Source organism: Miscanthus floridulus, chromosome 10, assembly GCF_019320115.1.
Source record: "Miscanthus floridulus cultivar M001 chromosome 10, ASM1932011v1, whole genome shotgun sequence".
NCBI classification, from domain to species: Eukaryota; Viridiplantae; Streptophyta; class Magnoliopsida; order Poales; family Poaceae; genus Miscanthus; species Miscanthus floridulus.
The window spans coordinates 73,872,589-73,899,106 of NC_089589.1; the positions used below are offsets into that span (position 1 = coordinate 73,872,589).

General features: G+C 42.0%; 1 long non-coding RNA gene and 2 pseudogenes across 2 annotated transcripts; all 3 read left to right on the top strand.

The window, feature by feature from the left end:
• Positions 1 to 13,845: 13,845 nt before the first annotated feature.
• Positions 13,846 to 17,140, top strand: LOC136488855 (protein FAR1-RELATED SEQUENCE 5-like; annotated as a pseudogene).
• A 269-nt stretch (positions 17,141 to 17,409) lies between these two features.
• LOC136488856 (uncharacterized) lies at positions 17,410 to 18,128 on the top strand (annotated as a pseudogene).
• Positions 18,129 to 20,978: 2,850 nt separating this feature from the next.
• LOC136486752 (uncharacterized) lies at positions 20,979 to 25,070 on the top strand. Of its 2 annotated transcripts, XR_010766940.1 has the most exons (5): positions 20,979 to 21,282; positions 21,436 to 21,568; positions 21,640 to 21,690; positions 22,229 to 22,309; positions 24,858 to 25,070. It is a non-coding gene; the product is annotated as an uncharacterized lncRNA (long non-coding RNA). The 2 variants fall into 2 exon arrangements; XR_010766939.1 differs by having other exon boundaries at positions 21,436 to 21,690.
• The last annotated feature ends 1,448 nt before the right edge of the window (positions 25,071 to 26,518 follow it).

Below are 26,518 nucleotides of genomic sequence, written 5' to 3' on the forward strand. Positions count from 1 at the left end.
GCACTTGACATTTGCCACGTCTACGGTCTACACCATCGATCGATCGATCGAGATTGTAGTTCAGCAAGTTAGTCACGTCAGGAGGCAAGCTGCTGGACGAAGACGTGCGTGTGGCGCGTGGACCGTTTCCCAGAGTGGCATCCCATCGGCACGGCGGCGGACGACTTGGGCCGCGACTACAGCGAGCCCCTCCAAATGCGGCACCGTGCTCCTTCTACCGGTCCGGCATATCGCCGAGTTCGTAGCCGCCCGTGTCGGACGGGTGCTACTTATGTACGTACGGCGCCGCCCACGACTTCATCGGCCGCGCCAACACCTCCGTGGCGTACCACCGTGCAGGGCGTCGCGCAGTGCCTCGGCGGCATCGTGGCGGCCGACTGCACCACGTGCCTGTCGTAGGCGGTGGGGCAGCTCCACAGCCCGTGCGGCGCCGTGCTCGCAGCCGACGTGTACCTGGTGCAGTGCTCCGTGAGGTACTGGACCAAAGCCAACTACGTCCAATCGTCACGCTGCATGGATGCAATGGCGCTTGTCATGCCCACAATGTGGTTGACCAAACGCATTGGCAAAGAGCTGCTTCTGAGAGCCTAGTCATCATGCCACATCAGCACAAGAAACCAACGTGGAAAATGTATGAACCTAAGTGATACAACATAAAAAGTTTATGAACCTAAAAATCCACTTTTATAGTCGATGGACCTAACCAAAACACGCTCACAAGTTGATGAACCTCTGGTGCATTTAATTATATTTGTATCTACCTCAATCATATAAAAAGTAAACAAAAATATCTTTCAAAACTGCATGTAAATACTAATATATGCTATAACAAAAAATAAATCAATATCCATAAAGTATGAGACATATATATTTCTAAATTATAAACTTCTCTAATCGTAATATTTAATAATCACAATGCTATGTCTCACCATGTATACTAAGTAAACATATATACATTAGGATAAATATTTAGTTTAATATTTTATGAAGCATGGGAAAATATTTAATTGACAAGCCACATAGCAATAATATAACACTCACAATTCACTTTAAATTATATTAATACTACATGATAATCAATGTCATAATTTGTTAATTTAATATTTTAATTGGAACATTATATCATATCAGTATTGGTAATTTAATTTTAAACACTATGTGATACATAAAACAATATCACATATAATCCTGTGATATAATAAACTCAACAAGTTCACTCCTAGGGTGTAATCTGAGTTTCAACTTAATTTACATGTGGAAAACAATACTAGAAGGACCTAAACTATTTTTAATAAAAAATAAACTTTGAGTAAAAGATGAAAAAACACCATAGTTTGTACTTAACATGTGAAAAATTGCACAACTCAAAGCCAAAAGCTAAATTGTGATTCATGAAGTCATAGAAACGGGTGCAACTAGAGTTTATATGTATCTTAATATTAGGTATCAAAAAATACAAATCACGCTAGAAAAAGGATGAATACTAGAGGTCGCTAATGGAGCCTCCACGTTAAACCTCATGAGGCACTATAGGAAAATAAAAGATAGATCCTAGAAATTCTCACAAAATTCTGAAATATCTGACCATTAATTCAGTATAATCTAATCATCGTTGATAATAATATCTATTGGATCTATTCTATTTTCTTGGTAATTGCCCACCTCTACTTTTGCACAAAACAACATAAAGTAACACATGTCTCTATATTTAAACTACCCACATAGGCCATTAACAAACATGATCTAAAGTATAAGTAAATTATCATAATTACATAACCCAATTTTTATCTTATTATTTAAAAATTAAATATCCTCTCAAATGTACATCTATAAATTGTCAACATATTCCATTAAAAATTGTTTAAATAACCATAGAACATGCATATTTTTATATTACCCACTTCTATCAATATTAATACATTAAAATCTAATTAAAGTAAGCAACATGTCATGCCAACATGCATAAGCAATAAATATTTTTATTATGTTTTATCAAAAAAATATTTTCTCTACAACTTATATACTAATGATACTAACAAATTCCTTAAGAACACATTAGTAACCATGACATATAGGTTGTTACTTTAGATATACTTATATATTTTAATTAAATGTTGACAAGACTATATTGATAGGATAACCATAACCGCACATATAATTCTTTGATAAGAAAATACAATCATCTTGAGAAGCATTGGAGACCTCTGGTGGCTATATTTTTCTAGTCCTTTAAGATTACTTTAGAGTAAAAAGTCCTATCATACAACATAAGTATTAAATTTCTTCTGAGGTTAGCATTACTACCCTCATCTGAGATCTCACTTCAAGCTCTATCAATTATCTTAAGTGATATGGTGCATGTTTTCAAAAATTGCTATGGTATTGTAGTATTGAAGAATGCACTTTATGATCTAAAGTCCTTAATTTTAAAAAATACAAAAATGAGAGTTAATAAAAGATACAATAAACACAAGAGTTTTAACTTGAGGAAAAAAAAAGGTCTATAGGAGTCAATAAGAATAAAATTTGACAAATCAAAATTTAGATTCATGACTTTGTAAGATATATGATGCAGCAAGGGCTACCATAGCTAATGGCAAGATTTCAAACTAATTGCATATTTAAAATATACAGAAGTGTCATGCAAAGTGAAATTACGAATATGGATGGAAAACATATAAATTAGTCTCTTGCGAAAAGTAATTAAAAGTTTATGATAATTGGATATAGGCTATGAATTATCAACTCAAAGGACATAGTCATGTAGTAGTAAGCGTCAAACGGCGTAATAAACGATGTTTTTGATTGATCTTGTTCCTTGAGGGCAATCTTATGGTAGCCCGAATAACAATCAAGGAAGGAGAGTGTAAAGCACAACCAGCTGTATCATCTACAATCTAATCTATACGGGGTAGCCAGTGTTTGTTGAGGTCGATGTTGTCGACGCACATCTGCCACTCTTGGGAGTCCTTTCTCACTAGCACCGGGTTCGCAAGCCAATCGGGATGGAGGATCATCTTGATGAACCCGGCTGCTAGGAGCTTTGGGATCTCTTTCTTGATGACAACTTTTCCATCTGGACCAAAGCGACATAATCTCTGCATGACCGGCTTGGAACTGGGTTTCAATTCCAGTTTGTGCTCAGTGAAATCCTTTCGGGACTCCTGGCATATCAGCCGGCTTTCACGCGAAGATATCAACAATGCGTTTTATTAGAACCGGCACTGATGAGAAGCCCCCATCACTGCCAGTTTGGTTGTGCCGGTTCAAAATCTGGTAGTGAAGGGGGATTGAAACGGCGGTGATTTGACGATTTGAGGTAGTGGTAGTTGTTAGTGTGCCCTTATGTGCTAGCTGATCTTGTGGATATGTCCTTAAATGGTGAACTTTTATATGTAATTTGAAGACAATAACTTCTATATGTGATTTCAAGACTAGACTTGTAGTACTTATGAATATGATGTTAGCTGAAATGGATTATTGTTCATGAATGCACATGACTTAAATTTCAACTCAAATTCAAATTCAAATTCAAATTTGAAAGCAATGATGTATTAAAATGATGTCCTATTCCTAGTTTCTCTAGGAAAATGAATCATATCATAGGGAAAGTACACATGCCAACAGCTTCAGCAGTTTCTTTAGAAATGTGGAATCCTCAAAACGTACCTAGCTTTACATGTAGGACTTGCTGCCACTACTGGAGACGGCCTCTTTGCCGAGGGCGGCCCTCGGCAAAGAGCTCTCGGGGAATTTTGAGTCGGCGAAGAGGGTCTTTGCCGAGGGCCCTTTATTGGGCACTCGGCAAAGCCTTTGCCGAGGGCTGGAGCGGCACTCGGTAAAGAAAAGCAGCCATCACGGCGCCGGCGCCTGGGACGGAGTCTTTGCCGAGGGCCGTCTCCGGGGGCCCTCGGCAAAGAATTATTCTTTTTTTTTTGAAAAATCTTTGCCGAGGGCCTCCAACCATGGCCCTCGGCAAAGAAATGTCCAGAATTTTTCCAAAAAATCTTTGCCGAGGGCAATGGGACGGCCCTCGGCAAAGAATTATTCTTTTTTTTTGAAAAATCTTTGCCGAGGGCTTCCACGCAGGCCCTCGGCAAAGAAATTTTATTTTTTTTAAAAAAAAAGTCTTTGCCGAGGGCCTCCAACCATGGCCCTCGGCAAAGAAATGTTGCAGAAATTTTATTTTTTTTAAAAAAAATCTTTGCCGAGGGCAATGGGACGGCCCTCGGCAAAGGACCCTTCTTTGCCGAGGGCCTTGGTCATTGCCCTCGGCAAAGAGGCAGAAATTTAAATTTTTTTTTGCTTTTTGCATTCCATCGACACAAGCATTTCATATATATACATATATATATCAACCATTACATATATATATCACACAGAACCCATTTTCTCACAATATATCACAACCATAATTGTGAACCACAAATCACAATATATTACAACGACAAGTCACATGTTCATCATCATTCACATGTTTATTACGACAAGTTCATGAAATCCAAGCACAATAAAGTCCAACCACATCACCTAGCACTAGTACTCATCAAGGTAGCCTATGAGACGGTGGTGAAGGAAAGGCGGGATCACCCGGTGACGCACTACCAAATTGATTGGAACCCGCGGACGAAGGCTGCACAAAGGAGCAGAGATTACATGTGTGAGTAATCCGGGAAAACAGTTTTGGAACTTAGAGATTGCATCTAGTAATCTAGGAATACAAAAAGATTAGACTCAATTGAAAATTTCGGCAGCACCTCCCCTGCACGGGGAGGTTTCCAAAACCTGCAAGAAACAACGGCACGAACGCCGACATCCACAACGGCACGAACGCCGACATCCACAACGGCACGAAGGCCGACATACATGCAAAGCACAAGCGAAAAGTGAACTTTCATACTTACAGGAGTAGGAGGTGGAGGAGCTGAAAACTGCACAGGTACACCCGATGCTTGCCCAAGACTTTGCATGATCACCATCATCTTCGCCATCTACTTCTGCGTGGCCTCGAACGTGACCTGCTGGGCCTGCAGCTGTGCGGTCAGTTCCGCGTTCTGCTCTTGACTTTGCCTTTTTGTTTCTTGCAGCTCGGCCTGCAATATTTCACTCCAATGTATCAGTAATGCAAATCTAATTTAGGTGTGTAAATATCAATGTACGATGAGTAAAACAGGAATTACCTGGAGTGCCTGGACCTGCTGCAGTGCTGGAGAAGGCCGTGAGCGTATGGGCTGGCTGGAGCTCGTGCTCCGTGCTCGGATAGCATCGAGGGAGGGAACAGTGGTGGAGTCGATGGCGTCGTCTGCAATCCACAGCCACCCATGCTTCTTGCCTCCTCCGAGCCTCATGATCGTCTCTGCATCAATGGGCTCAGTGCGCACATTGTAATCTTCCCCATAGTTCTCCCTTACCGAGGACGTGTACTCTTGGACTTTAGTGTATACGTTCGGGTCGAAGTACACCTAGGGCGAGGCAGCCGGGTCAAAGGAGACAGAGGACGATGCCCTGTCCATGTGGGACATAGCTCACGCAGAGAACTCCGAGACCTCCTCGCCCAGGTGCGCAGCCTCCTGCGAGAAAGACAGGAAGATGGTGAGAAATCAAGTAGAATTGAGCATCAAAATAAATGAAAGAAATCACTTACGTATGCTTGTTTGTATCTAGGGAGGTTGCGGCTGCCTTGATGGTGAGTTGGACCTTGCCTCATCAGACGCTGTTTCCGCTGCCTCTCGTGCGTGCCAACAAAGTCATATGATAACCACTTGTCCACGATCATGGCCCAGCACTCAGGATACGATCGGCACCACCAAGGAATCACCTACAAGTCATCGAGTATTTGACATATAAGAAGATGAAATTGAACCTACTTAATATCAAAACAAATCATTATGAATGTTATTCGCCTACCTCAAGGTACTGGTCCTAGGTCAGCGTAATCAGTCTTGCTTGAGGCTTAGGGAGGGACTGCTTAAGTACCGACCTGTAGTAGTCTATGTGGGCTTGGACGCGCCCATGGTGGTGCATCTCGGTGGCGTACTTCCTACAAGCTGCGGCAGCCGCCCGATCCGCTTGGGCCTCAAGTCCTTCTTCGGCCTTGAAAATTTTCTGCATACAAAACTGATGTATCCATTTATTATTTCAATAAAACATTTAACCAATGAATGAGATGTATTAAGCAATGTTGTGCGAGAGAAACTTACCCAAAACTTTGCCAATACCCGCTCCTGCTTGTTGCGGTAAGTGTCATCTGTGACCAGCGCGTACCTGTCCTAGTTGGAGGTCGGCTCCCGCACCACCAGCTCTTCGGACAGTTGCATAATGCCGGTGTACCATTTCCTGCACAAAACACCAAGGATGCTCGCGGGGGTGCGTACTGGAGTACCTGACAAAACCAACTAGGCCCTGCACAAGTGATTAAGAAAATTTATCAGTTTCTCTTATGATTTCCAACATATCTTATGAAGTAGTTGTGATAACATCTATAGTTACTCACCTCTTTGCCATAGGCCGAATCACTGGGTGGTTGTGAGGAAGCGGAACCGGAGGGAGGCTCGCGGGACCTCGCTCGTAGGGAGTCTGGGTAGCGGTACCCCCTTCGTCGCCCTTGAGCCCCTCGCCTCCCTCACCCTCGAGCGCCTCACCTCCCTCGCCCATCTGCTGACCCCTCTCGTCCTCCGACAAGGATGTGGCCATGGCCGTCATGTGCTCCTCCTCTAGCACCTCATCACGTGGCGAGGGAGGAGACCGCTACCTCCTGCGACTGCTGCCCCTGGTCCTCCTCTCGTCACCTCCTACGGATGCTGCCCCGGACGACGACCCCTCACCTCGAAGGAGAGGGCGGTCTCTCCCATAAACCGAGGGCGTGTCACGGCGTGGACGTCTGCTCGCCATCTTTGTTCAATCACCTGCAATCACAAAGAATGAACAAGACTAATTAGTACATATATTAGAAATAGATTCAAAATATATAAACAAAACACAAATTAAAAAATATATAGTATTACATGTATTAGGAATAATCTTCATGATTGGGATCATAGGTCTCATCATCACTGTCAAAATTGTCCAAATGGGCAACACTATTCGAAGGTTCTATGTTGTCATCGTAGTCATTGCCTAGAAGTAATCGCTCAAGCATTGCTATGTCCTTGGCATTTACCACCACATCTCCATCGACCTCGCCATCAACCATTTCGTTGTCTACTTCCATTTTGATTGCTTCGGGTAAGACTATGTCAAACGTGCCTAGTAGCCCATCTTCTTGATAGAACTGTCCATCATATGTGTTTGCGTTGAAGTTGTAATCATCATCGTTTGGGGCAGGTAGTTTACCGTGTGGAGATACCTGGTGCACAATAGCCCAACCCTTAAGATCCTCTTTGTCTTGGTTGGCGTATCGAGTATAATACACCTGCACGGCCTGTTGAGCCACAATGTAGATATCTTTTCCAGGATAGATGGAATCTTCTTGAATCTCGACTAGCCCAAGATGAGGAGTTCGTCTCGTTGATCGAGGATTAAACCATTGGCATTTGAACATGATAGGTTTAAGAGGTTTGTCTCCATGAAATGAGAGTTCATAGATTTCCTCAACTCTACCATGATAGTCGAGGCCATCAGTGCCGGGCGTACAAACTCCGCTATTTGTGGTTTTTCGTTTGGGCCGAATCTGCTCGTAACTTATTGTGTGGAAGCGATATCCGTTCACGTCATAGCCGGTAAATGACTTCACCCTAATGTCACAGCCGTTTGCAACCTGTTTCAACTCGTCACTCATGGACGAACCGGTCTAGGCCTGCAAGGTGAAGCATGATAGATCGTTATATTAATCAAACGTACGATCACCTTGGATGATCGAACGTATGAGCTAAATTGGACATTACCTTTTGTTTGAACCAAGAAATAAAATCAGGCCTCCCCGCTCCCGCACCCCACGAAACAAGGGTGTCTTGTTCATGCGAGGTAGGATCCCTTGATTGAAGCCAAAATTCACGAGTAAATTCCTTGTCTGAACGAGAATCAATGGGGTTGGATGCAGAATAGTGACAGCATATTGAAACAAGTTCGTTGAGAACTTACTTGATGAACGGCTGCACCTCGGTAAGGTTATTCAACACATATAGCATGATACTGCGCCACTCTTCATTTCCCAATAGCTTAGGGGTTGATCCACTTGCGCAGCCCAGTTGGCCTTGGAAAAGGCTGAGGGTCGATTCATTTTCGCCAGTATTGTAACGAGGGAGTGGATTATGATTGCTAGAAAGGTTCGGCTTGTAGTATTGCATTGTGAAGTTTGCCACCTCCTCCCGAAGGCATGCCTCTGCAATGGAAGCCTCAATTCTGGCTTTATTTGTACATTTTTTGCGAAGAGTCTTTAGACATCTCTTGATTGGATAGCACCACCAGGCCTGCACAGCCCCCCCAAACGTGCCTCGGACAGGAGGTGCACAATCATATGCTGCATCGGCAAGAAGAAGCCGGGTGGAAAGATCTTCTCCAGCTTACAGAGCAACACAGGTGCCGCTTTTTCCAAGTCCTGAGTGACGGTCCGAGATATCTCCTTGGCACAAAGCTGGCGAAAGAAAAAGCTCAACTCTGCCAGCACTAGCCAAACATGCTCAGGGACATAGCCTTAGACCATCGCCGGAGGAAGCCGCTCAATCCATATGTGGTAGTCTTGACTCTTCATCCTGTTGACTCACAGAGTGCCTAAGTTCACTCCCCTGCTAAGATTCGCTACATATCCATCTAGGAACATTAACGTCTGGATCCATTTTAGTACTTCCCTTCTTTGATCTATTTGCAAGACGAAATTGACCTTAGGCCTTTTCCAGTTCTTGTTTCGGCCACTAGGAGGCTGCATCACTTGATTCGGTCTATTGCACAACGTCGCTAGGTCCACTCTAGCCTTAATGTTGTCCTTAAACTTGTCAGTGTCCATGAGAGTTCCCCAAAGTGCCTCGGCGATATTCTTTTCAGTGTGCATTACATCAATATTATGTGGCAGAAGAAGGTCATCAAAATAGGGGAGCCTCGTCAAGCCGGACTTATGAGTCCACATATGTTCCTCACCATATCCCACAAAACCACCTTCTTCATTGGGCACGAGAGCATCTATCTGAGCACGAACCTCGGCACCAGTCCTCAAGTGCGGTTTAGGGTCTGTCACTTTGACACCTTTCGTAAAGCTCTTGATGTCCTCTGAATTCATGGTCTAGAGGGAGGAACTGACGATGCTGGTCGAACGACGAATACTTGCCACCCTTCTTCAACCAAATGAACCTCACAGCTTCCTTGCATATTGGGCATGGGAACTTCTCGTGAACACACCAGGCAGCAAATAACCCATACGCCAGGAAGTCATGCAGGGAGTAGTTGTACCAAACGTGCATTTTGAAGCTTGTCTTTGTAGCTCAGTCGTATGTCCATACCCCTTTCTCCCAAGCGTGGATCAATTCATCAATCACAGGCTCCATGAACACACCCATATTACTCCCCGGGTGTCCAAGAATTATCAACGACAAGAATACGTTATGCCATTGAAAGGAGATGCCGGGAGGGAGATTGAGGGGGATAACAAAAACGGGCCAGCATGTGTATGGGGCAGCCATCATTCCATAAGGATTGAACCCATCTGTTGCCAGCGCGACACGTACATTACGGGCCTCAGCTACTTTGTCACGATGTTTGTCATTGAAGTACGTCAATGCTTCAGCATCAGACGGATGTACCATCTTTCCAGGATTGTACTGTTTGCCATCTTTGTGCCATGTCATCTGTTTTATGGATTCCTCGATCATGAATAGCCGTTGGATCCTCGGCAGGAAAGGAAGGTGTCGTAGCACTCTCGCGGGGATCGAAAGCTGCTTTTTCTGACCATCACCAGAGTCTACCTCCAGGTACCTGGAGGATTTACACTTCGGACAGTAATTTGCGTCCTTGTGTTATTTCCTAAATAGGATGCACCCCTTCGGACAAACATGTATCTTGTCATACGACATCTTAAGCATACGAAGGAGTTTCTCTGCCTCGTACAAGTTCATCGGCAAAGTGTGCTTCTCCGGTAGCATGGTGCCAAACACGGCCAACATCTTATCGAAGCCTTCTCGACTCAGGTTTAACTCGGCCTTCAACCCTATTACTCGGGGAAGAATTTTTGTTTTTTTGTTTTTTTTTGCCTCATTTTTTTGTGAGGCCTTCCCACATTATTTAAAACTCCCTGTTCAAATTTGGGACAATTTTGCATACTTCAAATTTGAACGCAGGTGCATGAAATAATGGAATTTGGTGATTCAAAAAATGATATTCATGATATTTGGTGTATGTTGAGGCCGTATCCAGGAACTAACATGAAATGTCGAGCATCTTGTTGACGTAACATGACGAGGTACTTGCGGGAAAAGTGTATTTAAATCATTTTGGGTCTCAAATTTTGGTTCAAACTTGTCATTTTTTTTAATTTTAAATTTGAAAGGTTCAAATTTTGTCAAATGACAAGATGACCAAAATAAAAGTTGTAGATCTTGATGAGCTGAACAACTTTTGTATTCATCACTTTTACATCTGAAATCATTTAGGGTTTTAAAATTTGGTTGGAATTTGTCAAATTTCAAATTTCAAATTTTAAAATGCGTAAAACATTGTCACATCCAAGTTTGATCAAACTTAAATGTTGAATCATGATTTTAGAAATTTTTAGAAAAAAAAACCATCACATTTTGAGTTAGTACGAGGGAGAACAACTAGTTGCAAAGTTTACCCATAGATTAAAAAGAGAAATCACACTGTTCTAGATGATCCTTACATGATCATAGTGAACAGTGTGATTTCTTTTTTTAATCTGCGGATCAACTTTGTAACTAGTTTTTCTTCCTCATACTAACTCCAAATCTGATGATTTTTTTTCCTAAAATTTTCTAAAATCATTGTCTATCAATTTATTTTGTTGGTTTTGTCAATATATACATATGAAAAGTTTGAGCAATTTAAATTTTGAATTTCAAAAAAATACAACTTCAGACAAGATTTTGGTACCCCAAATGATTTTAGCTGAAAAAGTGATAAATACCAAAGTTGAATAACTCATCAAGATCTACAACTTTTGTATTGGTCATTTCTTCATATGACAAAGTGATAATAACATTGTTCACAAATGTGACACATCTCTCATATGGTTTTATAAACTATACGAGACATGTATAAAATTAGTGAACAATGTATGCTAAGAATTTATCAAATGAAGAAATGACCAGATCTGGTGCTAGCTGGAGCCCGCGTTTAATTTGGACGATGCAGGGGCGACACCCCGTTCTGTAGTGAGGAGTGCCGGCAGCAGGAGATGGACGCCGACGAGGCCAAGGAGAGGAGGAGGTCGTCCAAGCAGCCTGCTGCTGCTGCCGCCAAGAGGGAGCGGGAGCGGGAGCAGCTGCGACAGAGCAGCGACCCGCAGACGATACGCGTGTGGGCGCTGTCGATCGTGTCTTGACCACTGCTACGACTATGATATCGAACACGCGCGACGAGCACGCAGAGATGGGCGTGGCTAGGTTTTCTTTGGAATTTTCCGCGTCACTGCAGGTGTTTGTTCCGTTTCCCGGCACAACCAGTGCAATGCAAGCGCGTGCAACTGGTATGTATGCATGTGTGTGCTGCATTGATCTCTGCGCGATGTATAGCCGCGTTTTGTACTCCAACATTTCTGTTGTATGAATTATTACGATTTATGATAAGCAATAGCAAATACAAATTGTGATCTAGTTTCCACGAGAGCCGGAAGTACATTTTCAAGGCTGTGTGCCTCTTTATTAGACAGAGGCCGAAACTACATTTTCAAGGCTTTGTATCATCACGCTTTGACAATTTAGTAAAAGCTTTCCTTATATAAAAAAAGTTTCCACGAGAGCCGATTTGCAACAGGCATCACAAGGGATATATATGTGCTCCGCAATGCAGTAATGGCTTCCGGTTGCTTGAATCAACCAAAATTCCAGCTATACAATACGATAGACATCGTGTGTGACAATGGTATCCACTACGCTCTACAGAACTAACAATTTTCTAGTCATGATACGCTACACATCATATCTTTACCTGATATATTCTCTAAGTAGACAATCATTTCTGCAATTTGTAAAATTGTAGACATAATCGTGTCTCGACCACTAAGTACAAAATACATTTATTTATAGAGGTGGCATCAGGCCCTATATCCGTCTCGACCAAATGGTCCTTGTAGGCTGTCCATGTAAAATGGTTTGAAGTTGAGTATCGCAGGTCATTTCACATGAATAGGCGCGCGTGCGTTTTCAAAGATTTTAAACCAGAATGTAAAGGTCTATTTGGATTTTCTCCTCTAAACTTTAGATATCTAAAAACTCTAGAGCAATTTAGCTCAGTTTTGAGGTCTAAAGCTCTAACGTAAAGTGGGCTAAAATTTAAAGCTAACTTTAGATCACTTGTTTGAAGCCTTTACCTCTAAAGTTTAGAGTTTTAAAGCTTAGAGAAGCAGATCCAAACAGGACCTAAATACTCTTGTGACTCCCCTTGTACCACACAACATGGCACGAGTACCTATATAGCAGATTTTGTACTTTTGTATTACCTTTTACGAAACCTTTATCGAATATTTGGGAACCCAAATGAAATCAATTTTAACTACAAAGCTTTAGACCTAATTGTTTAATACAACTTTGATATAGAGTGCATGTCTAAATCCGTGATCATTAAAAGAACTAAAAATTTGAGTTCAAAAGTATGATAATTTAAAACGTATATTTAGGCCTCTAAAATTACTCAAATTAAAAAACAGTATCAACTACAAAGATGTATATATATCGTGTTGAGAACAGCAACATTAATATAGACCATATCAACATTCAATATTGTTTGAAAAATATTAAAAAAATGAATTTAAAAACCAAAGAAATTAAAAAAATAAGTATTTATGTCTCCAAACAATCTTGTCGCCGATTTGTGGAAAAAAATTGTGTGGACTCTGGGCTCATTCCGTGGAGGATGAGCCCCCTCCCCAGATGCACGACACATGGCGATGTTTCTAATCAGACAAGCGGCGTTCACTCGGCTACCTCGACAGCTTGTACACGCATCCAAGGCCGGCTGGCTCCTATCGGCTCGGCTCCTACGGATACTATCTAAACTTCTCTAATAGATCTTGCACGCAGTTGTACGCCGCCACCGCCTGACCCGTGCATGCAGTTGCATGCCGCCGCTGCCGTGCATGCAGTTGCACATGCCGCCGCTACGTGCAGGTAGTTGCACGCACACGCCGCCACTGCGGCGTGTAGGTAGTTGCACGCCGCTGCAGCAGCACTTCGATGAATCAATCAACTTCTATGGCCGGCATTGGAGACCAAGAAGACATCAGAACTGTCGACTTAATGGCAACATCTTCTGTGATGGAGGCTTCATACGCATTACCAATTGATGGCGTCGGTGGTACTCGTGGAGATGACGAAGATTAGCTAACACAGGTTGTTTATTCGTTTAGATGATATCGCCTTTTCATCTATGTTGTTGTTTGGTCATGTATATAGTGCACATATTTTCACAGAACACTGAGTCAGTTACCATGGGAGCAGAGGCCATCGACAGTATTGATGGCAGTGTGCATGGCAATGTTAACAGGTCTGGATCAATGGAGAACGAAGTACATGCTGAGGTAAAATATAAGTAACAAACTTGATAGGATATATGATATTTTGTTTTGTTATGGTACAACTTTAAGTGACAATTGATATGTACAGGAGGTGGTTGATAAAGCTAGGAAAAATTTGATCACTCCAGAAGTTGGAATGACTTTTTCATAAAGAGGAAAAGGCTTAGGAGATGTACAACACCTATGCCGGTAAGGTTGGGTTCAGTATTAGAAAGAGCAAGACAAAGCACCGCCAAGATGGTACTTATGTCAGAAACATATAGTTTGCAGTAACCAGGGACATAGAGAAAATGAGTTGTCACAGAAGGACGTCACAAGGACGGGTTGTGATGCTCGTGTTCAGTTTAGCATCAGCAGGTAAGGGATTTGGACAGTGCAAAAGGTCGTAGAAGAGCACAACTATTATCTGGCTAGTCCAAATAAGTCACACAAACTGAGGTCCCAACGACAAGTTATAGAGGCAGACATGAAGTTAATTGGGCAGATACGGGAAGCCGGAATGAAGCCAGCCCCAAGTGTATGAATTCATGAAGGAGTTTTATGGAGGGGAAGACAAAATGCCTATGTCTAAGATGGATTGCAATAATGAGATTGGTCACGAACGCAGACAGTACTTAAAAGCCAATGATGCACAAACACTATCTGAATACCTGAGAAATAAATAGCTACAAGATCCTACATTTTTTTATGCGATTCAGGTAGACAAGGAAGATGGTCGTATTGCAAAAAAAATTTGGGCAGATGGTCAGTCTATCATGGATCACAAATGCTTTGGTGATGCTGTGTCATTTGACACGACATTTAAAACTAATAAGTTTGAAATGCCTTTTGCTCCGATTCTTGGCACCAACCATCATAGGCAGACAGTAATTTTTGGGTGTGCGCTTTTATTTAATGAAACTATTGAATCATTTGTTTGGCTTTTCGAAACTTTCCTAACAGTAATGTCAGGAAAGCACCCAAGCACAATTTTCACTAATCAAGACGCGGCTATGGCAGGTGCAATTGCTTATGTATTCCCAAATCAAGCCAACGTTTTTGTTTGTGGCACATTTGCTTAAATGCGGGTAAACATCTTAGTCATGTAATTCATGAGTTAGATAACAAGTTCCTACCAGATTTCAAGAAATGTGTGTACCAAGACAGATCAGATGCTTACTTCATAGAGAAATGGCATTTGAATTGCTGGCTAAATACAACCTTGAGAATAACTCATGGATGGCAAACCTATATGCTTTGAGGGCAAAGTGGGCTGCTATATACCGTGACTCTTTTACAGCAGACATGAACTCGATCCAAAGGAGTGAAGGTATGAATAATGTGTTCAATAAAAGATTTCATAGGAAACTCGGACTTTCAGAACTCCTTGTAAAATGTGAGAAGGTTGCAATTAGTCTGCGTGAAAATGAGTTGGATGCAGATTTTAAGTCACGCCGAAAGAACCCAGTTACCTACATTCCAAATCTACCTATGTTGAATACTGCAGCTGAATCATATACAAGGAGAATGTATTCAGAGTTTGAGGAAGAATTTAAAAAACAGTTTACATTGACATGTGATTTGGTGGAAGCTGTGGGGACAAACTTTACATTTTCTTGTTAAGTATATGCAATCTGAGCGTGGAGCAACAGTAGTATTTGACACTGAAGGTTCCACCATTACATGCTCTTGCCGGATGTTTGAATCCATAGGTACGTATACTATTACATTACATTTCAATTTTTACATTGTAACCTGTAATATAAGTTGTTTAAATTAGGAACTACATCTTGCAAGTATACTGTGCAAGGATGCTCTTAGAGTCTTCAATACAAACGGAGTATACAATTTGCCATCGCAATATATACCGCCTAGATGGACAAAATATGCAAAAAGTGGATTTTATATCAACAAAAAAGAAACTGAGACGGAAGATTTGAAAACACAGGCAGCACTTATATCTCAACAGGCCGCATCTCTTGTTTTGAAGTGTTCGCCGTCAAAGCAACTTCTTGATAAATTGCAGAAAGACTTACATAGCTTGAACTTGGAGTTATCTAAGCGAGATGCATGAAAAATCCAACGAGGTTACTCCAATTCCAAATGAAAGTGTCCAAGAACCATTAAATGATGTAATATCATTTTAAATTCCACAAGTAGTAAAAGGTCCAAAGAATACACATTTCAAAAATGCTGTTGAAAAGAAGACAGGGAAGAAGAAGAAGAAGAACGGTGCTCAGGAGAAACGTAGTGAGCCTGCCCACTATGTTATGCTTATGTCTACAATTTATTTTTAATCTTCTATTATATTATATATTTGATTGTAGGTGAAGATCTAAACAATGATGTAGAAAATAGAGATGATCCTGCTGCTCCAATACAAATGACTGTAAGACAATAGCTATTTTCACAATTTATTCACTTACAAGCATTATTTGTGAACACTTTCTTATGCTGTGAAACAGGATTTTAATCCTGGGCCATCTTCAACTACGGCAGCTCCGTACATGCCACACTTCAATTCAATCGCAGATCCTTCTGGAATGGCTGCTCCATTTATACCAGGAAGATACACAAGTCTCTTAATTGGAGTTGATCAAGAAGCCGCAGTGCAAACTGCTGTTAGGAAGTTGCATTTTGATGGAGTGGAAAATCATAAAAATATGTAACTGTACTCTTTTACTGTCATGGGACTTTATGAAATGAAACATGTTCAGACTTAAGAAGAACATGTTCAGCCTTACATAATTGACTAAAGCTCTACATTTTTGTAACATGTCTATACAGTTTACTTTGCCAGGAAGTTCCCATGTACTATCTATGTTTACATCTTTGGCAACCATCCTAGTTACTGTCAGGCACAAGACACAAGTCCTATCTTTTGGAGCTAGACATCTTCAGATGCCAATACAAGAAAAAATTATCTTGTCCACCATCCTATCTTCTGGTTGCCTCGCTGCTCTGGTAGGGAGGTTCTCATTCCCATTCGCACAATGCAAGATACAATGCAGGATGGTGCCTGTTCTTCAATGTTCCTTGCAGCCGGCACCCTGCACCCTGCAACCTGCAACAAGTCAAACAAATGCTTCAGCTTCATTAGCAGGACGAGGATGCGGCAGCGGCGGTGCCCAGGTGGGCGCGCCTGCTCTTGACTGCGTTAGACAACCTGCAGCTGTCCTGCACAGCCGCGGACCCGCTGCTATCGGCGCCGTCGCAGAGCTGCGTGCGGCCTTCGCGGCGGGCATCCAGGTGGGCGTGGGCGCGTCTCCTCCTGGCCGATTGGGATCACCTGCTGCTGTGCGATGCAGCCGCGAGCCCCCGCCGCCGCCGCCGCCGCCGCCGCGACATCCTGCTACGCATCTGAGCCGAGGGAGCCGCACTCGTATGTGTGGAACCGAGGAGCCGCAGTGGACCGTGGAGCCAAGGGAGCCGACGACTTCTGATTACAAGTCGAGGGAGCCGAGTGAACGCTGCTCGTCTGATTAGAAGCGCCGCCACGCGTCGTGCATCTGGGGAGGGGGCTCATCCTCCACGGAATGAGCACATTTTTTTCCCGATTTGTAGCAAAGGCATCGAAATACAGGGTCCCTGGCTAGTTAAAAAATTACTAAAATGTAAACCGCGCGCTTCCCCCGCTATCCTCGTTCCTTTATAAACCACGTCCATCTATCTCACCCACTGCAAAGTCCCAAACTCCATCACCACCTTCTTCCTCCTCCCGTTGCTCGATCGCCCAGAAACAAAACAGAGAACCCATGGAGGACTACCATTTCCACTGCTTCCACGCCTTTTGGGAGACTGAGCGCTTCCCGAAGGCAGGGCTCCCAGGCCACGCCTCCTCTCACACCCTCACCCTGAGCGCGACCCAAGAAAATGGCAACACCACTGATGAGCGCGATCACCACTTCCTCGACGCCTGCTTCCGGTGCGGCCGGCTGCTTGGCCGCAATAAGGACATCTTCATGTATAGGTAAGACCCTAGCTAGTGTCAAGTAACGTTGGCGAGTAGCCGCCGTCCTTGTTTCTGAGATCCGATGCTGGTGCCCGCGTTTGGACAAATGCAGGGGCGACACCCCGTTCTGCAGCGAGGAGTGCCGGCAGCAGGAGATCGACGCCGACGAGGCGAGGGAGAGGAGGTCCAAGCAGCAGCCTGCTGCTGCCGCCAAGAGGGTGCGGAAGCAGCAGCGTCACATGCATGTTTGGCTCCCGCCGCACATGCACGTCGCCACAGCTGCTGCGGGCGCGCCGCGAGTGCGGCGGACGAATCGTATGCCACACAATTGGCAAGCTGTGGCATCAAAGATGAACCGGAGCGTGCGGCGGCTGCCAAACCTTTGGCGAGTTGCGGCGTGGCCGCGTGGGTGTTTGGCCGACGCGTCATGCCACACTTGCAGAGCGGCGAGCTGCGGCGTGCTGTGGACGCGAGCCAAACACTTGTTTCTTTGGACCCCTAGGATCTTTAGGACTTGTCTAACACAACACATATGTTAGCTAGTTCTAATGATTTGGTTGTCATCTAAGTCCCCTAAATCATGTACATGAGCACATAATCATTACAAAGGCCTTGTGTACTCTGTATATATTTTCTTTCTTTCAAATGTATAAAATTCAGGAGGGCCCTCTCATCTTGTTTGGTCAAAAAAATGTTGTTCACAAAACATGAGAAAAAACAAACAACAATTACACACAAACAATTTTTAACAGGTTATGCATGCAAAAAATACAATAACTCAAATCAAGAAGGAGCTTCCAAAAAAGTGACATGACACAAGGAACACACTATTCACAAGAACATACTCGTAATTGGTTAACTGATACACTTATTCTGTCTATGATTCCATCTATAGCAAATCGCCATGGGTCTGCAAGAGTCTTTTCACTTGCATACTATGCACTAGTTCACCATTCGGTGAGCATGCCTTCCATTGGGCTTGTCAACAATTTCAACTATAGAAGGTGTTCCATTGAGCATGCCTTCCATTGTGCACGCATATGATGTGATAGTAGCTATATAGCAGATTTTGTACTTTTGTACTGCCTTCTACGAAACCTTTATTGAATATTTGGGTATCCAAATGAAATCAATTTTAACTACAAGCTTTATACCTAATTGTTTAATACAAGTTTGATATAGAGCGCATGTCTACATCCGTGATCATTAAAAAAACTAAAAAATCGAGTTCAAAAGTATAGTAATTTAAAACGTATATTAATTTAGACCTCTAAAATAACTCAAATTTTAAAAAGTATCAACTACAAAGATGTACATAGATCGTGTCGAGAACAACAACAATATTATATATAAACCATGTCAGCCATTCAATATTGTTTGCAAGAAAAATAAAAAAATTGAATTTAAAAACCTAAGAAATAAAAAAACAAGTATTTATGTCTCCAAACAATCTCAATAAAAAAGCTGCCAGTAACAGAATTGTGCATTGCATTGACCTAACTTAAATATAGACCATGTCAGTATCAAGACTGTTTAATAAAAACGAAAAAATGAATTTTAGAATCTAATAATTTAAAATAAATATTTGGGATCTCGATAAAAGAGAGCTATGAACCACAAAATTGTTGATCGCGTCCAGCCGTATATAAAGTTTTGTTTCATCTAACTTATTATAAAAAGTTCTGAATTATTTACAAAGATAGACCGGCATCTAAAAAATGGATTTAGAAAAGACAAACTTTGCCCATTGGGCCCATAGATGATTTACAAAGCTGGCAGGTCGTTAGCTCTGTATTATTCTAAAATTGTTTATGTATAGTGCGTGCGGCATATACTAATATGATAATATGGGGTGCCATTTCTTGCTTTTCATGAGCTACTTAGAAAATGTTTCAGATAAAAATAAATAGGGGTACAAAGCAAATGATTTTGTTTATATTTATAATAAGTTAAAATGAGAACCAATTCTTTCTCTTTGGACAAATCCCAGAAAATAACTAAGAGCATGAACATAAAAACTGGGAAGCACAACTGCTTGTACGGAGGGCAGTGCATGCCGCCGGAATCAATCCCAAGCACGTACCGCAATATCGTACTTTATGAACAGAAATGGACAAAATGGTCATTTTTTTAGAATAAAATGATCATATAATTAACCGGAGGTACAAGTAAACAGGAGTACTTGTCAAGTGTCGTTTGGGAAATAACAAAAGAATCAAACTAAAGGTCTCAGTGAACCAAAATCTTATCTTATACAGCGTGCGTGCGCCGGGCCGGACAGCGACGCGCGCTTTTCCTTTTCAGGCTGTTAGGCCCCGTTTACATCCCACCCAAAATCCAAAAAAATTTAAGATTTCCCGTCACATCAAATCTTGCGGTACATGTATGGAGTATTAAATGTAGGTAAAAAGAATAACTAATTACACAATTTGCCTGTAATTGACGAGATGAATCTTTTAAGCCTAAATAGTCCATAATTGGACAATTTTTGCCAAATACAAACGAAACTGCTACAGTAGCCAAAAGCCAAAAATTTTCGTATCTAAACGGGGCCTTAGACGGACTCCAACAACGTAACCCATATCTGACACATATTTCACGGTTTGGATAATATACAGTAAAAAGGTTACATTTCCATAGCTTCACTCTCCAATAGAGGAGCCCCAAATCCATGCGTCCGCAAAAATATCCGAGCTCCCACTTCACTACAGCTGCTACCATTTGGCGGCCTCCACTGGCTGCGACGCCGCCACAGCCGAAACGCCGCACCTGCGCCCTCCGCTGGCCACGCGGCGCGGCCCCGCAAGGCGCCGCTAAGCCGTACCTCGGCAACGCCGTCGGGCCGCGCGCGGCCCCTCAGCAGCACCGGTCCGCCTCCGCCTGTCTCGGCCGCGGTCGCGTGGCCCCGCAACAGCGGTGCCTTCACCCTCGCACGCTCCTGCAGCAGCACCGCAGCCTTCACCCTCGCACGCATTTTGGGTTTGCCTCCTCATTGGAGACAGTCTTACCCTTTCTTCCATCCGGTACTTCATGTTTAAGGGGGTGTTTGATCTGATGACTAAAATTTAAGAGATATATCGGAAGGATGTTGTATGGGGTGTTCGGATATTAATAAAAAAATAAATTACATAATCCGTCGGTACTCCACGAGACGAATTTTTTAAGCCTAATTAATCCATCATTAGCACATATTTACTGTAGTAAAATATTGTTAAATCATGACCTAATTAAGTTTAAAAGATTCGTCAAGTAAATTAGTCGTAGACTATGTAATTAATTTCATAATTAATATCAAATATTCGATGGGACAGTGATCGAGATTTAGGACCAAACACCCCCCTCAGTCGTTGCATCTCATCCCCGGTTCGCAAAACTCCCACATCGGCCTTTCAAAAAAAAAAAAAAACACCGCGTCGAGGAGAGCCTCTGGGACAAGCCGCCGCTCGAGGCACCTCCGCCACCAGATCCCAGCATCCGCCTTCGCCGCCCCTCGCCTGGTCACCGCCGGAGCGCTCCGCCGACACTAGACGCAGCTCGTCCGTCCCATCACCTGCAGCTCCGCATCGGCGCCGGAATTGTTAGGGTTTGGAGTTTCGGTAGCTGGCGCCAAATCCCGACGCCGCTGCTCGCGCAGGAGGCCTCAATCTCGCGGGGTTCCCCTCCTCCTCCGCTCCAGGTAAGAGGTTCCTCTCCTGCTCCTGGCGACCGCGCTCTCTTCGATTCGGCCCGTTTCGCCCGATTCGCTGTGTGGTCTCGAGCAACAAAGAGGAGCTCCCCTCTCTCATCGGCCTCCTTCTGACTAAATCGCATCTGTCGCCGCGTTGCTCAGCCACCGTGGACCCTTCATCGCCGCTAGAGTTGCTCCATCGCCGGTGCTGTCTTTCCGCTGATTCACCTGGATCTGTGGGCTAGGTGAAAGGGGATCAGCTGCTCCTTGTACTCGTCGTCCACTGCTTACTAGGGTTCGTCCTAACCCTCAGATGGGGAGGCAAATTGATGTGATGCGGATAACATCCTGCTTGTGTGTTTGCAGGCGTGTGTGTTCAAGTCAGTGTGATTTATCTATGCGAGCAGCAAAAATTAGGTAGTCAATTTCCTCTCCCTTGATTTTTAGGGATGTAGATTGTTTTGTTGATGGGATCGACCAAGGGATGAGCACCTTAAATATGTAGCCAATCCATTATCACGATGTCTGCAAGTTTGATGCGATCCAAATCCCTGTTTGAATATATATGTGCTTCTCTTGTTGATGGCACTTTCTTACCCAATTTATATGTAATGTATTAGAGGTCCTATGATTTTAACATGAACATTTGTGCCTCCAAATGTTGTCCATGTAATGCATTTGTTCCAAGTATATTTTGCTATTACTTCCAATGAAATAGAAACATATGAATGTCATATCAGATAGTTGAATCATATTCATAGCACTACATACAAGTCGTGAAAATGTTGTAGGCATGCTCTTTTTCTAGGATTTTAGTTTTTTATACCCCAGAATTGTAACAAGAAGCAGCAGACTCAGAGAACTTGTTTTTCTTCTTTCCTTTTTGCTAGTTTGCTGCCTGTGTGCTCGCTGCTGAAGATTCATCAGTTATTGACTTACCTCCAATTTTTTGTAGGTCGATGGTCTGTGGGATCACGTGAACAAAAATGGGATTGTAGATAAGAATGAATTGGTCAGTTTCTTCGCTTTTACTGAGGTATAGTCCGGTCTTAATATATCTTATGTGTGCTTTTTACTATTATGGATCCTCTGGTAGTCTTCTTAGTATTTGAGAAATAGTTATCTTTAGTTTTGGCATTGCTAGTATAAAGTTTCTAATTTAGCATCTGAAGTTTTTAATATATAAAGTTATAAAATTGTGAGTTTGAAGTTTATGATGTTGTAGTACAAAGTTTTTGTATCTCGAGTACAAATGTTGTTGAATATAAACTTTTTGATTGACGAGGTCAGTACATAAAGTTTTCGACATGTAAGTTGAAAGATATGTATGTAGAAATAGATATGTATGTAGAAATAGAAAGTTTTCAACATGTGCTTTTTTGTTTGTTGAAAGGATTTTTCTTCTTTTTTGATATGAATGTTGTCCTAACCTTTTGAACTATTACTTCTGCCCCCATATAAGACTTTTGAATTGCACGGAATGGAATTGCTAGCACCTACTACTACTAGTACTCATCTGCCTTCTGTTGTTTTTGTTGTGGATGGATGTGATGATGATGGCATGACGTTGTGCTTTGGGGTTGTACAGGCAAGGGTGCCAAGAGTTCATTTCAGCTGCTCTCTGTATTCCACCTTCACGCTGTGTTTTTGGAGGTGGTGGTAGTACAGTAGCAGTAGTAGCCTTGTGGCTATTAGTAGATGATAATGAATTCAACCACCCAGTTGCTGACACCTACTGCTAGTACTCATTTGCCTTCAGTTGTTTTGTTGTGCATGGATGTGATGATGATGGCATGATGCTTTGCAGTGAGTGATTTGTTTATGTGCAACATAGAAAGGATAAAAGCTTTTCTGCTGCGTCTTGGGAATACAGGTGACACTGATGTTAATTCCCTCCATTTGCTTGCTTGCCCTTGTCATCTTTTGTGTTTGATTGGCCCTGCTCCTGCTAAGAAGTCATATTAGTACCACTAATTGTCATCCTGTGTCTGATTCGCCGTGCCAAGAAGTTGCATTAGTACCACTAATTCTGGCCCCTTCGTGCTACAACCTGCATTTGTCAATAGCAATCATGTTCTAACCGCTTTTTTGAGGACCAAGGTTGCACTTGTCAATAGCAGTCATCATGTTCTAGCTGCTTTGAGAATTGAGATGCATCTCTGCAACACTTCATAAGCTGGCTGGCTGTTTTGTGCTTAAAGCCCAACAGATTAAAAAATATATACTTGACTGATGATGGAGGAGCGCGCACCTTTGCGTTGACAGTTTATCCTGTTGTAGTGGATGGGCGAGTAGTTCCTGTAGCTAACAATTAGCTAGTCGTTGGTTGTCTCTCGCTAAGATGAACTAATATTTTAACTATCTATTAGCTTGGTGTGGTTTGGGTCTACTAGTTTAAAATAGCCACCTAAAGACTCTGCTTGGATCCAAGAGCACCCAATAGTTAACTGGTTAATATAGCAGCTAATACTAGCTATCTCACTATTTGCTGGCTATCTATTTTAGTTCGTCTTACCTGGTTAATATAGAAGCTACTACTAGATAGGAAGCCGTGTTTCCATGCTTGGTTTGGTGATATGATGATGTGCTTTAATGCCCTATTCAAATGTTTACTTCAAAACTAAAAATAATTCCTAGCTTGAGGCTTAACATGCCATTGTAAAGCACATATGCCTAATACTTTGATACAATTTGAAACATTGATCTTTTTGATAATAGATGGTGCTTTTTACTTGCTTTTGTCCCGTGTGGTTTCTGTCAGCCAAGATAGTTTTGAACCTAGCAGTACAAAGTTTATAATGTGATAGATCAAAGTATTACATCTAACAGTATAAACTTTGTAATGTGATAGTTCAAAGTTTTTAAATTCTTAGTGTAAAGTTTTGAACCTAGGTGTACAAAGTTTATAATATGATAGTTCACAGTTTTGAACCTAGCAGTACAAAGTTTATAATGTGATAGTTCAAAGTTTTGAACCCAGCTGTACAAAGTTTGTAATGTAATAGTTCAAAGTTTTATAAATTCTGAGTGTAAAGTTTTGAACCTAGCAGTACAAAGTTTTGTAATGTCATAGTTTGAAAGTTTGTAAATTCTGAGCGTAAAGTTTTGAACCTGCATGCATAAAGTTTATAATGTCATAGTTCAAAGTTTTGTACCTAGAAGTATAAAGTTTATAATGTGGTACTCCAAAGTTTATAAATTCTAAGTTTAAAGTTCTCAACCTAGCATTATAAAGTTTTTTATGTGATAGTTCAAACTTTTTAACCTAGCATTACAAAGTTTGTAATGTGATAGTTCAAATTTTTAAATTCTGTATAAAATTTTGAACCTGGTAGTACAAAGTTTTTTTAAACCTAGTAGCACAAAGTTTAATATTCATAGTTCAAACTTTTGTACCTAGAAGTATAAAGTTTATAATGTCAAAGTTTATAAATTCTGAGTGTAAAGTTTTGAACCTAGCAATGCAAAGTTTATAATGTGATAGTGCAAAGTTTCGAACCTGGCGGTACAAAGTTTTGAACCTAGTATGAAGTTTATAACTTCATTCATTTTCTTAATCTGTTACCTTGTCTTTTTTTTTTCAGGGTATTAGTGACAACTATTTTGGTACTGAAGAACGGAAGCCACATGTGCTTTATATTAGCTATTTGCATATCGACAAATAAGATGTACTCATTTTCCTATTTTTTCAAACTTCATAACCATTTTTTAAATTTTTTCTGTATCAGTTGAATCGTTAATCCTGTATAAAGTATTATGGAACATAAGATATATGAATTTTGAAAATAGTACTTCTACATCTATTTAGATGTCAAACCATCCTTGTCCTTTTCATCTCCCATAAACCGCTATCTCGAAAGAGAAAAAAAAAAGCTCGTAGGATCTCAATCAGCCCATTGGCTCAGAATCTAGATAGGGGAAACGCTAATGGGCCGGTCCAAAATAAACTAGACATGAGAAAGGGTATTATATGTAGGCCCGTGCGTTGGGAAACCACGCTATTACGGAACGTGTGTAAAGATGGCAATGGGCCTCGATACCCGATGGATATTTGATCCATTAGGGAACGGGGATGAGATCATATCTTTACCCGCATGCATCTAAATAGGCAAGAATCTATATCCGATGGGTATAGCGGGTACGGGAACGTTCCCTGTTTACCTGTCCCCGTTACCCGTTGGGGAACCCGACTATTTGAGCTGTCATGCGAGTATTAGGTCTAAAGAAGCTCAACATAGGTATTTTGGTCCAAATCTGAACAGTTATATATATAGTTTGTGTGTTCTAGGAATCCTCGTTCAATTTTTCCTCACCATCTCCGCCAGCAGCACAAGCACGTTTGTCTCACGAGCGCTCGTGTCCCTCACTTCCTCAGTTCGGTCTCTTTGCCACCTTTGCTCGTCCTCCTCACAACCTCGCTCCTCCTCGGCATCTCCGAGACTCCGACACTTATACCCGGGTGAAGAAGAAACGTCTCCGATTGCAAAGCTACGACCCCAAGTGTCCTTGTTTATCGGGTATGCAGTACCCATCGGGTATCTGTTACCCGACTGATACCCGACGGGTACGGGGATGGGCAAGAATCTATACCCGAGACAGTTAATGGGGATGGGGACGGGATGAATTCTCCGTAGCGGGGAAGAGAACGTTCCGGCGATACCCGACGGGTATATCTCTGTTGCCATCCTTAAACGTGTGCCGCTATCGCTTCCCGTGCGCGTGCGCCGGGAAGGATCGGAGCGCACGCGTGCTGAGGAATAGTCCTAGTGATCCCTTCGCGCATTGCAGGCCGAACACTTTGTGGTTATGTTTTACTTTGTCATTTTTGTCTGAATTATTTTGTCATTTTGACAAGCGGAACCTTATTTCAGACAAAAAAATTAAATTATTTTACTTTGAGTTTGCTGGTTAACTTTTACATATGAGTATATATTTGTATGCACTACGAATATACCAAATTTCAATATTTTGGAGTTGTCAAAATACAACTTTGTGAATTAGTTTCCATATTTTCAAATAGTATGTGGTTTTCACTACATATTTTCGCTGCCATCTTCTGTTTGCTTCTCTCTTTCCTCCATGTGGCGAGCGTACTATTAGGCTCGAACAGAGCAATTTCATAAGCCTATCTAAAGCCTTTCTTATTAATAGGAATAGAGGTTATGGTGAAAAAATACCCTCTAACAATCTATATCTCTTATAAAGATAAACCTCATTAGTAATTTATTTTGCCATGTAAAGTGTC